This window comes from Hibiscus syriacus, unplaced genomic scaffold (assembly GCF_006381635.1).
Source record: "Hibiscus syriacus cultivar Baekdansim isolate YM2019G1 unplaced genomic scaffold, ASM638163v2 tig00007775_pilon, whole genome shotgun sequence".
NCBI lineage: Eukaryota > Viridiplantae > Streptophyta > Magnoliopsida > Malvales > Malvaceae > Hibiscus > Hibiscus syriacus.
In genome coordinates this window covers 52384-67193 of record NW_024062143.1, presented here as the reverse complement: position 1 = coordinate 67193, position 14810 = coordinate 52384, and the positions used below count along the sequence as shown (strand labels likewise).

The following is a 14810-nucleotide window of genomic DNA, read 5'->3' as shown; positions in this document are numbered from 1 at the left end:
CCGAAGCCAACCCAGTATATTCCTCTAATAGCTGATCAAAAGAATAATCTTCGAAATTAAATGAGCTAGAGGTTACCTGAGAATCCTCCCCAAAAGTCATCAAGCACAAGTTTTCTACTACTTGTTCCTCTTCATCAGAAGCTTCATCATCGCTCCATGTAGCCACGTGTGACTTTTACTTCTTCTTGGATTGACCTTTTTTCTTTAATTGTAGGCAATCGTATTTGACATGCCTTGGCTTTTTGCATTCGTAGCAAATGATCAGGTCTTTCTCCTTTGGTTCATTTTTGAAGCCTTCATTTCTTTTGAATTTTCTTCTTCTGTTGGTCTTCATTAATTTTTTGAACCGTTTGGCAAATAATGTCATTTCCTCGTCATCGTCATCTTCATCCGAATCATTCTTATCTTTTGTGGATCTGAGAGTGACTCCAAAATTTTTCTTCTTCTCTGTATCCTTCTTTGGCTCATCTCTTTTCTCGGGGTCTACCTCATCTTGAAGCATCATTTCATGCGTGAGGAGAGAACTGATAAGCTCATCAAGGGTCAAGGATTTTAAGTTTTTAGTCTCGATGATCACCATCTTCTTTGATTGCCAATATTTTGGAAGAAAGTAAACTAACTTCCTCACAAGCTTCTCGTTTGGAATGATCTCTCCATATGATTTGAGACCATTGATAATCGTGGAAAATCTATCCACCATAGCTTTGATATCTTCATCCGGTTTCATCCTAAAATTTTCATAGCTATGAGTTAGAAGACTAATTTTAGATTCATTTACCTCGTTTGTGCCTTCATTAGTGACTTGTAGTTTATCTCATATCTCCTTGGCGGTTGTACAAGATGAAACTCTCCCGTAGTTATCTGGTCCAAGAGCACAAAAAATAATATGGATAGACTTTGAGTTGAGCTGGAACATTCATGTCTCTCCTTCACTCCACAATCTTAAATGAGTGGAAGGTATGATGTATCAGTCTTCTATGATATTCCATGCTCCCATGTCACTTGCTTGAATAAAGTACTTCATTATATTCTTCCAATAAGCATAATTATCTCCATTGAATAAATGAGGCTTGTTGACAGGCATTGAATCAAGACCGAAGTCGACGTTCGAAGTGGAGGTCATTAATAATTTTAATATTGATATAACTCTTCCTGAATCGACTCAAGAGGCGATTAAACCTTCAAATGAGTAAGGCTCAGATACTAATTGTTGAGTTAATCGATCGACGAATCGGCCAAGAAGGGGTGAATTGGCAATTAAAAATTTGGTGGAAGCTTTTGCAGAAAATTGAAAATATTTGCACAGCGATTTAGAGTGGTTCAATTTTCTCAACCAATGTCTACGTCCACTACCTTAGCTATCCACACTAAGGATTTTCCAACAAATTCACTAATTTGTTCTTTCTTTTGAGGACAAAGAGTAACCTTACAACTCCCTCAATAATTATACCCCAAATTCTTGAGAACACTCTCTCCCAAAAAGAAGATTAAAAATTTTGCAAACTTATAGAAAAACCTCACAAGGCAATATGTTTGCATAATTCTAGAACAAAGAAAGAACACTCAAGAATTAATACAATTGAGTACAAGTAGTGTTCTTGAAAGAAAAAATGAATATTGAATGAAAAAATGGCTTGAGTTGCTCAAACTTGATGTTTAAGGCTTTCTCTTTGTTTCTCTCTCAATTCTTGTTTCTTGTTTTTGATCAATGGCTTCTAAGCTTGTTTAAATACACCTTGAATCACTTCTGAATGTTGGGGGTCATTGGTGAAGTCAATAGAGTCGTTATTGTGTAATCATCATTTAAAAATCAGGTTGGGAGCATAGGTGCGTCGGTACAATTCAAGGGTGCATCGGTACACTATGTGTAAAATTCAAATATTTTGACTGTTAGTTGACTTAGTGCATCGGTACACTTGGGGTGATGTTTCAAAAGAGCCAGGAGTGTATCGATGCATGGTATGTGCATCAATACATAAAATGCATTCGATGTTTCAATAAAATCAGGAGTGCATCGATGCATGGTTGTGCATCGGTACACAAAATGCATTGAATTTTAAGATTTTTGGCTTGATTTTGGTTCGAAATACTTTATGAAATTGACCTTTGAAAAACTTGGAGTAATATTTTGATATTCGAATGACTAAATCGAATATACTTTAAAAATGATTATAAAATCTTAAAATTCAATAACACTTAATTTGTTATATCAAACATCAAACTGTTTTCAATAGTTTTGCCCGACAATTTTCTCTCTACCTCAGAACTGAGGAAATACCAAAATAATATGCTATCCTTATTTGTTGTTATCATTTATTGCACCATTTTTTTCATTGGCATCGATGACTAGAATCTGGAGCAAAATTGTTATGTGCGTGTCGAGGAAAGCTAAATTTGTATTTGTATCTGGGTTTTTTGAGATTTTTGGGCTTTTGATGGGTTTGTTTCAAGCTTGTAAATTCAATATTCCATTTCATCAGTTTAGTTTGGTTTGGATCGGTTCCAGATTTCCAAACCAAAACCGAACTGAATCGATCGGTTTTTTTGGTTATCGGTTTTCGGTTATTTTTTTGGATCGGATTAGATCTGAACACCCCTACTGCCTCCACTCTCGATCCTCGTTTAGAAACCATGAATTCATTCATGAAAGGAACTTTAAAGAATAATAATTTTTTAACAGTTGTTACAATCAGAAAATTTAAAATAATACGTTTATAACATTAGACAGTTGGATTGATCGAAAAATAATTCAGACACAATGATATAATTTAAGCATTTATTTTTATATTAAGCCTTAAAATTAATATTAATCATAAAACATAATGTATATATTATTTTAATTACTTTTTTAAGTGTGAGATGATAAAAATAATACATGTTCGAAAATTCAATCATTTTTCAATAAACAATTAAACTTCTTAGACTTCGTGGTGAAACCCAAATGTTCTAAAAATAACAGCTATTACTTCAATTAAATTTTTAATGTAAGTAAAGGGGGGAATCAAATTACTTGCACAGTCACTAAGCCAACATTTTATTAAAAGCCACAACCTTGGCCGCTCTCTCTACATCTTTTCTCTTCTTCTTTTTCTTTATTATTTATATTGTTTTCTATAGGTTAGATTAATTTTTCTTTCTTTGATTTTATTTATCCAGTGACAGTACAGATTTTCATACTAGTTGTCTATCATCGATTCTCTTTAGGGATGGGCATGGTTTGGGTCGGGTCAGATTTTTTGTCAACCCGACTCGAAAATTATACATCCTCCACCCAAATTTGACCCAACCCGAAACAATATATTTATTAAAAATATTATTTTTATTAAATAAAAATAGAGATTTAATTGAAAAAATAATATATAAAGGGGCATTATTGCAAGTACCCCTAATATAAAGATAAAATTATATTTTTTCTCGGATCGGTCTGGGTTGAATATTTTTCACCATAAACCCAAACCCGACTCAAATACAACCTCTAAAAAATTCAACTCGACCCGATCCGATCCGTCGGATTCCGGTACCCTGCTCATCCCTAGTTTTTTTCTCTCTTTGTTTCTTTTTTAGTTTTTTTAATAAGAATAATTTTGCCCTTGTGATACATTTTGTCTTTATGGCACATTTTCGTCTTTTTTCTCGTTCATTTAGCTCTTGTTTTTGTTTTATGTTTCCTAAGGGTTAGATTTGAAGACTTCACGACTGATCAAGATGACATTTTTTGTAATCATGTTGATCTTCCCTCCTATGGACTCTCGGATTAAATTTGGATGCGTGATTTTGCGTTCGTGAATAGTTTCTTAGGACACTCGGCTCTGATTTACGATTCTCGATGGTCTTTCAATAGATTAATTCTCTTTTGTGATTCGTTTGCCGAAGCATTTAGATTTGTTCATATCTATTTTTTTGAGTCTTTTGGTTAGGTTTTTAACCTTTTCAATGTATGGTTATTATATGATCTAAAGTGACTATTATCAATTTTATAAGAAAATATTCAAATTATGTATTTAGTTTAGTTTAATAGTTGTAAACTCTTATTGTAATTTTGAATATTTTCACAAGAATAATTGTTTATATTAAAAAAAACATTTTATTAAGAACCAAATATATTATATGACATGCATGCATATGGTATATATTTTCATTTGCTACCTATGGAAGCTTTTTCATCAATGATAATGATAGTTAATAGGACGAATGCAGTTCATCTGCAGGCAAGCGAGGTGTAGGCATTGCATGCAAAGGTTTGGCCAAGAAAAGATATTTTTCGATTCGGACAGATCGATTTCAGCCACATTCGGTGGCAGCCTCCATGAAAACCCTTGAATCAGCCTCGCCAACAGCATCACCGTCATGGCGCTACCAAGAGCCACTCCCATGCACGCACGTCTCCCCGTACTGAACGATATGAACTTCAATTCCGACTCTGTCAGATCGATTTCTTCATAGGAGCCGTCGTGTTTAAAGTGTCGTTCGGGTTGGAACACCAAGGGCTCGTCCCAAACCTTGGGGTTCCGGCCTAGGCCAATTCGACTGAGCAAAACATGGCTACCTTTGGGGATGAAGTAACCAGCCACGACTGAATCGGCATTCGAGACATGTGGTAAGTTGAAAGGTGAAACGGGGTGAAGCCGAAATGCTTCCCTTGCACACGCCTTCACGTAGTTGAGTCTTGGAATATCGGATTCTTGAACCCACCTCTGGTGTCCGACGACTCTTTCTATTTCGTCCGTTGCTTTACGGAGGATTCCCGGTCGGTTCAGCATCTCCGCCATTGCCCATTCAGCCGCATTTGCCGGATTGTCCACTGTTGCAAACATTATTTCCTGCATAAACAAACCATAAAGGTACAATGTGTTAAAAAAGATTCAACAATAGATTAACAAGAACACATGGTACAAAGGCCTGACAGTGCATTGAGCTTTGATTTCTTCGACTGAAAGCACTGGTTTTCCTTGTACATTCTTCGCTAAAATGAGGGCATCGAGCAGGTCTTCAGTCTCCATCCTCTTCCCATCTTTCCACTCTTTCACTCTTTCATCAACAATAGGATCATGGTAGCCGCTGATGATTCTCATTGCTTCACTTACAATCTTCTCATGACCCTCAAGATCCAATGGTCTCAACCAGGGAATGTAATCTGACAAGGCGAGTAGAGATGATTCAGCACTGTAAATAAGGATTCAACATGTTCCACTTCTTCACGTCCAGGTCCATCTGTCCGACCATCCCCGAAGTTTCGTCGGTTGAACATCGTCTTCCTGATAACATCCCACTGTATTCCCTAATTGCAAGTCATATCTATGACTGCAGATGAGCCTCCATTGCTCTTGCATTTATGAACCTAACGAGATTATCGGCTTCTTCATTGCGTTTCGCTAGTAACCAACGAAGTCTTGCCGGGGTAACAATCTCAGAAGCCACCACTCTCCTCATTTTCTTCCATTGATATCCGAATGGAACCACGGCTATGATCAAGAACCCCTGGCTACTGTACTCGGTCCCCATCGTAATCGGCCTCCACGCGAAAACGGAATCGTATTTTCTCAAGAACTCTCGACCAATCTCAGGTGAAGTGACGGGAATGACATGAGTGTTTGCGAGCTTGATGCATGCAATATCAGTGTTGAGTTCCTTCATAAGTCCATGAATCCACCGGAAAGTTGGCTTATTTTTCCGACTAAAATCTCGGGAATGTTCCAGATAACCGGCCAAGGAGTTGGCCCTGGAGGGAGAGCAGGTTTCTGTTTCTTCATCCCCCTACTTCTTCCCTTTGCTTTGACGATAAAAAGTGAAATAAAGAGACACAGAACCAGAAGTGTTGATTAAACAGAAACAAGTCTGGAGCTAGCAAATTCATGCAAACCCCATGAAAGAGAAGAAACCGAAACACTTCTCTTTGAAGTTGTATTTTCCATTGAGAACCGGTATTTGACTGCAGGAGGCTAGGCTTCATAAAATTCGGATATATATATATATGAGGAACTGTCGAATGTACGTTGTGGAACTTACCCTTCGAGATACTATGGCAAGTGACAGCATTGCAGCTTATTATTAAGAAATTAATTACCATAAATTTTGGATTTTCATATCCATCAATAAGAAGTTTTTGGTAGAAAATTTAATGGTGGATAAGCACAGGTGGTTATACAGATTTTATCTCTTGCAATTTTTTGAATTTATGTGATTTTGGCAATGATGAAACAGGTGTAAAGTTAAATGTATGTTATATTTTTTTAAGTTGTATTTATGATTATCTTAATTTAGTAAAATTAATCCTACTTTGAAAACAAAATTACAACGGATACTTTTTAAGTTATTGTATTTTTAACAATTTTTATTGAGGGTAGAAAATGAGAATTATACTTTTAATGAATATAAAACCAACAGCCTAGAAGATAGAGAAAGAAAATGAGCATACTCTTAGAACCCAATATATTACATGACATATATATCCTTTTTTTTGCAAGTGTTATTCTATAGGGTAAAGTATACAAATGGTCCCCAATTATAAGATATTGCTTTATTGAGTAATTTGACTATTAAAAGTTAATGGTCCATCGACTATAGGGAGTTAATTTATTGAGTCCATCGACTACTATAAGTTATCCCCCAACTATTCATTATGTTCTAAACTTATCCATTTTCATATTAAAAAATTGACGACAATTTGAGTTGGAAGTTAACATATTAATTAAGATATGATAAAATATGATCTCATAATCTCAAGCGACTATCATATCTCGATATACATGTTAACATTCAACTTAGACGACCGTTAATTTTTTAGCGAAAAAGGACGAGTTTGGAACATAATGAATAGTCAGGTGATAATTTTGTGACTTTTAATAGTCGAGGGACTCAACAAAGCAATTCGCTATAGTCAAGGGACTATTTTATAACTTTTAATAATCAAAGGACTCAATAAAATAATATCCTATAGTTGAGGGATCATTTATGCACTTTACCCTATTCTATAAGTGTTATAATAAATTTCTATAAGTTATTCAGTATTATAGAAAATATATCTATTTTTATTAAATGTCATGTCTATCCTTATTCTATAAGTGTTATAATAAATTTTTACATTTTTTTCAGATTACTACTAAGATTCACCGACTCTGGAGTCTTAAACCTTTTTATACTAATATAGATTAAGGATGAGCCACCACAGTAAAACTGGTCTGTAAAGGTATTTTTAGTGGCTATTGGAGAGTAAACGCCACTAACTCTAAACATATAGTGGCGTTTATAATCCAAATGCCACAAAATGATACTTTAACGGCGTTTCTTAAACAAACTCCATGATAGAGTAGTACTTTAGCAATGTTTTTATACAAATGTTGTAATAGGGTTCATTTATAGTGTCATTTTTCCAACAAATGTCGTAATAAAGAGTACTTTACCGGCGTTTTTATACAAATGTCACAATAGGGTTCGTTTATAGTGGCATTTTCCAACAAATGCTGCGACAAAGTAGTACTTTAGCAGCGTTTATATACAAACGCCGTAATAGGATTCGTTAATAGTGTCATTTTTTCAACAAACGCTGCAATAAAGTAGTAATTTAGCGGCGTTTGTATAAAAATACTATAATAGGGTTTGTTCATAGTGGTGTTTTTCCAAAAAAAACACAACGAGAACATAATAATTTAGCGGTGTTTTTATACAAACGCCAGTACATACTTGAACTTTTGGTGGCTTTTTTAAAAACAAACGTCGCAAAAAGATGAATTTATATCAAACCTAGACCCTTTATCCCTTTTCCATCGTTGCTTCCTTTACATGTTTCTTTCTGCCGCTTTCACTCCCTTTTCCCTACTCTTTGTGATGTAGAGCTAACATAAGCACCGAAGACATCGATGAGTTCTTCAAGAAATCTACAAAATATGATCTTTCTGGTGGTTCTCTTACCTCTGCTCCCACTGAATCCCTTTTCTTCATCGACAAGTCTAAAAGTTTTGTTTTTACTCTTTATGTCCATATTTTTCTCATTGAAATTCAATTCCCTTAAATGGGGTTTTTGTGTTTCAACATATCATTCTGTGAAGAAGAAGATTAAGAAGAAAAGAGAAGATATTGCGAGTGGATAGTATGTTGAAAAAGAACCCTTTTGTTAAAGTAGTACCATCTTCGAAGTATAAGTGTTCTAAGAAGAAAAAGCATGAAGCTTCGAAAGCGAAGTATAAGTGTTCTAAGAAGAAAAAGCATGAAGCTTCGAAAGCTAAAGATATTGTAGTTAGAGATGTTCCCAAGGTGAGCAGTTGTTGAAGTAAAGCTAAACTTTGTTCATTATTTTGATAAATATTGATTTTTATTTGTTTTACTTTTAGGATGAATCTGTCCCTGACTCTGACATGGTTCCCATATGGAGAGATAGAGGTATTATCCTATTTATCCTTTAGAAGTTTAAAGTTATGTTTTTTCCTTTCTCATGGCATTTTTATTTTGGGATTGCATGTAAATTTGATTCTCTTCATGTTGTTTATGGTCAACATGGGGTAAATCTAGATGGCTGTCTCAACACTCTATTATTCCTACAGTGGATGAGCCTGCTTTTGGCTATTCATACAATCCCTAATTTGAAAATCATCAAGTGAATTTTGAACCCCTTTATTATGTATATTGTCTGCTTTACTCTTTTCCCTACACTTTATAGGTTGAGATATTGTATATTTCTCTCATGTCAATCCAGGATTTGTTGGCTCAAACTATTGCCGAAGAAATGCAAAAGGCCTACAAGTTTGAGTTGGGACCCCAGCCAGTTCCATTAACTGATATGGGAGAAGTGGTTGATGAAGATGATGTGTCTATTGTTCTATTCATATATTAATTATTCTTTATACTTGCAATGCATTTCTAGACACTTCATGGAATCCGTTTTTACCATTGTTTTAAACTCATTGCTACTGTCATTGACTTAACCATCTTTTTTTAAAAATACTTTATCAAGGCAGGTGATGGAAATGATGAAATGAATGTGGAGGATTTGAATGAGATAATCCAGAAATTTAGAAAAGGTTAGTTGATTTGAATGATGAGGATTTGAATGAGAATAATCTATAAATGAATTTAAAAACCAGTTGGTTAATCAGGTATAGTTCTCTCATAATGTGATTTGGTTTGCTTGATTGATGCAAGGGCACTTGCAGCAAATCATTAGGGTTATCCTTAATCATGTTACATGATTTACTGCTAGTTGATGTTATCATGATAGACTTATTCTCTTTCACAATGTTTTTCATCTGTCTTTGTTGGTGATTTAATACAGATTTATCTTCTCTAATGACATGAACTTTTTTATGAAATTTATAAATGTTTGTATTTTTGTGTTCCTTTGTTTATATGTATATCTTACCAGGATCTTGCATGTCTTTGATACTGGTTCTTCCTTGAAAAGATGTTCCAGTCACTGAATTTTTCATGTTCCCCTACCTTATTTCCAACAAAGCAATTATGCAAAGCTTGGTTGTACCCAAGTGTGGTTTGCTGCTTCTATTTTTCATCCTGCTTCAAAGTGAGTTTGGTTGCCTTTTTATCTTTATGTGTGATAGTTAAAATTTTCTATTCAAATAAAAGATTAGGCTAATATTCAGGTTTCATGGATTTTTCTTTTATTGAAGAATGGCTATTTTTCCCTAATGAATTTCTTGATAATGGAAAATAAAACATAAATTCAAAAGAAAAATCAAGAAGGTGGAAGAATTGATAATAAAATTATGATATGTTCCATATTTTACTACCAAGGTAATCCCAAAACACCATTTCAAAGATGCTATGATTCCCTTTATACTTTTAGCAGGCAAGCATTGTTCTATTATTCTAAAATTTGGAAACCAAGTCCATTGTTGTAGGTTGTCGATCTTCTAGTCAAAGCTAATTTTGTTTCAGATGGAGAAGGGGTAATAACCCTTTTAATATTGTATGTACGCTTATATTTTATTTATATTAGATGCTGAGAGGCATGAAGAGAACAAATTTCTTTTCATTTTGGAAGAATAATAGAAATTGTTATTGAGAAGCTGCATTTGCGAACTTGGATTTTCTATTGAATTTGTTTAGGTATATTTTTTTCACCTTAGCTAGCATGCACTGTTAAGCCACGTTTCTTTTTGGTTTTATACTAGTGAGTAGTGTCTGCCAATAATAGTATAATACAAGTATAAAGTATTCGTTTTCAATACATGCATCTCATATGTTATTGAGAAGCTGTATTTGCGAACTTGGAGTTTCTATTGAATTTGTTTAGATATATTTTTTTCACCTTAGCTAACATGCACTGTTAAGCCACGTTTCTTTTTGGTTTTATACTAGTGAGTAGTGTCTGCCAATAATAGTATAATACAAGTATAAAGTATTCGTTTTTAATACATGCATCTCATGTACACCTTCTATCTTTTTTTTCCTTCTCTCCAGTTATAAGTTTTGATGTTTCTAAACAATGGTGCATTTTAGGGGCAAAACGCCACTAATGGAGTGCATATTTGGCAGTGTTTTTAGGAAAAAACACTGCTAAATGACCAACCTATTGGGCCGTTTGTGCCCAAAACGCCGTTAAATATCAAACCTGTTGTGGCGTTTGTGACTAAAAACACCGCTAAATAGCGAACCTGTTGCGGAAAAATGCCTATAAATATCAAACCTATTGCGACGTTTATGCAAAAAAAGGTTGCTATATGGCGAACCTGTTGTGACATTTGTATAGTAAAAAGCCGCTACATAACCTGACTTTTAGCGGCGTTTATTAATAAAAATGCCACTAACAGTAGCAGTGTTTGTATTAGCAGCGTTTTTTGTGGCATTTTTTGTTCCGGTAGTATTTTTAGCAGCGCTATAGACCAGTTATGTTGTAGTGAGCATACGATTAGAACCCAATATATTTTAATTTGATTAAATTTTATGAGTTCGGTATTTTAAGTTTAGGATAAATTTTTTTACCTGATTTAAGATAATATTATATTTTTTCCTGATATATGTAGAGGATAATTGTAACAATACACTTCTCATGTATATTTTTTCAATTAGATATTTCTTTTATTGAATAAGTAATACTCAAAAAACAATCTAAATTTTTTCGATATCTAATGATCAATTTTTTCTGACATATTAATTTGATACTTCGTATCACAAGAATTTGAATAATTTTATTTTATATTACATATTAAAGAATAGATGTTGGATAAATGTTTAGTGATAAAATAGAATAAATGAAGAAATTGGAAAATTTACTAAAAAAGTGGAATTTAAGTGTTAAAGTGAAATCAAGAAAAGGTTTAATGGCTAAAATTACAATAACAACAAAACCCTATTCCCATATGCAATGGGGGTAAGGGGGAGGTAGGGTAGTAGGCTGACCCTAACGCAAGGTTGAGAACAGCTTCTGTGTAAGACCTCTGGCAGTCAGAAAAATTAAAAATAAAGATAAAATGCAATGCATGTATAAATAAATAAATAAATAAATACATAGTTGAACATTCTTAATATGCAGTCTTCATATGCGCGTCTGAAATGGGAAGTAATCCCTGCAAATAAATCCCTACGTAAAAATCTCTGCATATAGACAGAAAAGTAAGACCCGGCTAAATTTAAAAAGAAGAAACATGAAGAGAATGATACATAGAAGTCAACGATAGCAAGCTACAAGAAGGAATAAAGTCAAATGGGTTAAAACCTACACTAAGGCAACACTACTCCGCCACCCTAGTTCTAAGCCTTCATAAATTCCAATGACAAAAACGTATAAAAAGTAGAAGTCATGAGAATTACTACAAAGGCATTAAAAAGAAGACATAGATGTTACACCGTAAGGTTATGACCCGCACTACTCGGCTACCCTGGTCTTAAGTCTCCATAGTTTCCTATCAGATGTCATGCCCTCGATAAGGGCTAAATCCTTCAAATCAAATCTCAAGCAGTCTTCCCACTTCCACCTTGGTCGTCCTCTCCTTCTGGCACCGTCGACTGTAATCGACTCTACCCTCCTGACAGCATCTGACGGTTGTCGCCTAAGGACATGCCCAAACCACCGTAGTCTTCCCTCCCTCAATGTTTCAGATACATGCACACCCCCAAGGACATCCTAATGGCAGAGTTTGGTGTCATGTCCCACAGAGTCCTACCACATGTCCAACGAAGCATTCTCATTTCAACGGCCTCCATCCTCCTTACGTGATCCTTCTTGATTGTCCAATATTCTGATACATACAACAGCGCTGGTCTTATTGTCATTCTATAAAAATTTTCTTTAAGATTTAGAGGCACCTTCTTGTCACACAAAACTCTAGTAGTAGCCCTCCACTTTAGCCATCCAGCCTTTATACGGTGTGTAACGTCATCATCTACACCTCCATCTTTATGTATCATAGACCCTAGGTACTTGAAACAATCCTTTGAGGGGAGAACTTGTCCTTCTATGCATACATCTACATCTTTATCATTTTGGTTCCCACTGAAGTTTGAACATAAATACTCTGTCTTTTCAATATTGATCCTTAGACCTTTTTTCATCCAAAGCAATCTTCCAGGTAGCCAGTCTACTATTTAGCTCAGCTTTTTGTTTCAGCAACTAGGACAATGTCATCAGCGAAAAGCATACACCATGGAACACTGTCTGGTGTCGCACAATAGATGCCGTCCATAATCAAGGCGAAGATGTAAGGTCTAAGAGACGACCCCTGGTGGAGTCTGATTTCCACCGGGAATATCTCTGTGTCGCCAACTGTAGTCCTGACGTATGTAGTAGATCTACAGTAAATATCACGAATCGCCCGGATATAAGCAGTTGGGATCCATCTAGTTTCCAAGGTCTTCTAGATCGTATCACGGGGCACGCTATCATACGCCTTCTCAAGGTCAATTAACGCCACGTGAAGATCTCTATTTTTCCCCTATATTTCTCCACAAGCCGTCGAGTAGATGAATCGCCTCCGTAGTAGACCTGCCTGGTATAAGAGATAAAAAGATCAAGTACTTCTAGTGGAATTTCACGATTTTAAATGTTGACGAATAAGCGCTCATTTATTTTGACTGGTCAAAGTTGCGGTTTTAGTTATGGGTGGAATTTATTTTAACTATTGATATTTTAATGTTGCATGTTCGTCTTTCCTATAATTATTTATAAATAGGGTTGGTTTTCAATCTTATGTTTTGATATTTTTCAGAGGATAGGCAGGGGGTACTTTGTAACATGATCGCTCTTGATTATTTTTTAACTCGGGACAAACTTAAAAAATAGGCCCTTAATTCAAAAGAAATTTAAAAAATATATAATAAAAAATTTATTATATTTTTATTAAATTAAATAAATAGAAGTTCATTACAATATAAAAAATATTGAAAATATATTTAAGCATACAAATACTTATAAAAAAATTGTCTTCGAGCATTTATTGATGTAAAATCATTGATGATAGTGTCAACATTAATCCTTTCTAACATATTTTTTTCAATACATTGCATAACATTTGAAAATAAAAGAAACGTTTTATCTAGGATTTGAAAATATATAAAAATAATAAAAACAATTTGGAAACATGATCTTACCTAAATTTTTAAGAATAATCTTCAATATGATTTAAGCAACATAATTGATGATAAACAATTGTGACTTTGTGTTTGTGAGAAATATTAGAAATTAAAAAATGAAAGTAATAATTTTTAGAGGATTAGTAAAATATGAAAGAAAAAATAAGCAGACTGACTAATTATACTTAATTTTTTTCTCCCATTGATTTTTGAAGAGAAAAAAATAACGTTAATAAAAATTTTCATTAACATGGAAAATCGGGAAAAATATTTGGTGCATTGATGGTGGGAATTTGGAAAGACCAAAATTAAAAAGATTCAATTGAATTTTATTTTGAATTTCATAAAAAATATTAAATTAGAATTTTATAGGAACTCGAACAATTTATTAATATTAATATAAAAATTCAGTAATAACTAAACAACTTAATAAATTTACGGGCCTCATTATTTTATTTTATAGTTTTTTAAATTTATTATCAAAAAATAAGGACAAATTTTATAATAACAATTTTTTTAGTTTATTGGCTTGGGCGGGACCCTGCTTTGTTAAATTGATTTTCTTAAAGAGTTGTGAGGTTATCATTTCTGGAATAATTTATCTAGAGGGACAGATATTTATATGTTGGTTTGTGATATTATTATTTGTGGAGGGTTATGATGTGATCCAATTCAAAGCTATATTCATCCTTGCATCTCCAACCTTTCACAAGATTAAAAAAGGATTTTTCTATAACTCATTTCTATTTTACATTATGATCAAGATATATAACTTATATTTTCTTTGTTATAACATTGATATCTTTATATATATATATTACATATATATCTATGATAATAATATTTCTCTCATTATTATGTGATGAATGAAGTTATTATTATAACTATAGTCGATATCTTTATATTATACACGATGTTATTTTTATAATATTTCATATACTTAACTTAATTTCTTTATCCTTGAATAAAGGTACATTCGGCCATACCTAAGGGAGCTGATTTGAGCTAAATGATGAAGGCTAAAGCTAAGAGACTCATATAGGAACACTCGGGAGAGCATAAGAAACAATTTGTGAAAAGTTGTCCGATGACAACTGAGCTAATAGCTGGATTGAGCTAAAGATTTCAGCTAGAAGATGACGTCATTTCAGCTGGGGATCTACACCATCAACCTCGCCATTCAGAATACTTCAAATATGGGTCAAGCCTAATTTTTATAAATAATACCTTTTCGCGAAGAGGTGCCTTCCCCGGAGATGACTTTTCACAAGGATCTACCAAAATACCCATCA

The 14810-nt window shown here is 33.9% G+C and overlaps 2 pseudogenes; one reads left to right on the top strand and one right to left on the bottom strand.

The window, feature by feature from the left end:
• Nucleotides 1-4179: 4179 nt before the first annotated feature.
• Nucleotides 4180-5912, bottom strand: LOC120201589 (annotated as a pseudogene).
• A 206-nt stretch (nt 5913-6118) lies between these two features.
• On the top strand, nt 6119-9390 carry LOC120201588 (annotated as a pseudogene).
• The last annotated feature ends 5420 nt before the right edge of the window (nt 9391-14810 follow it).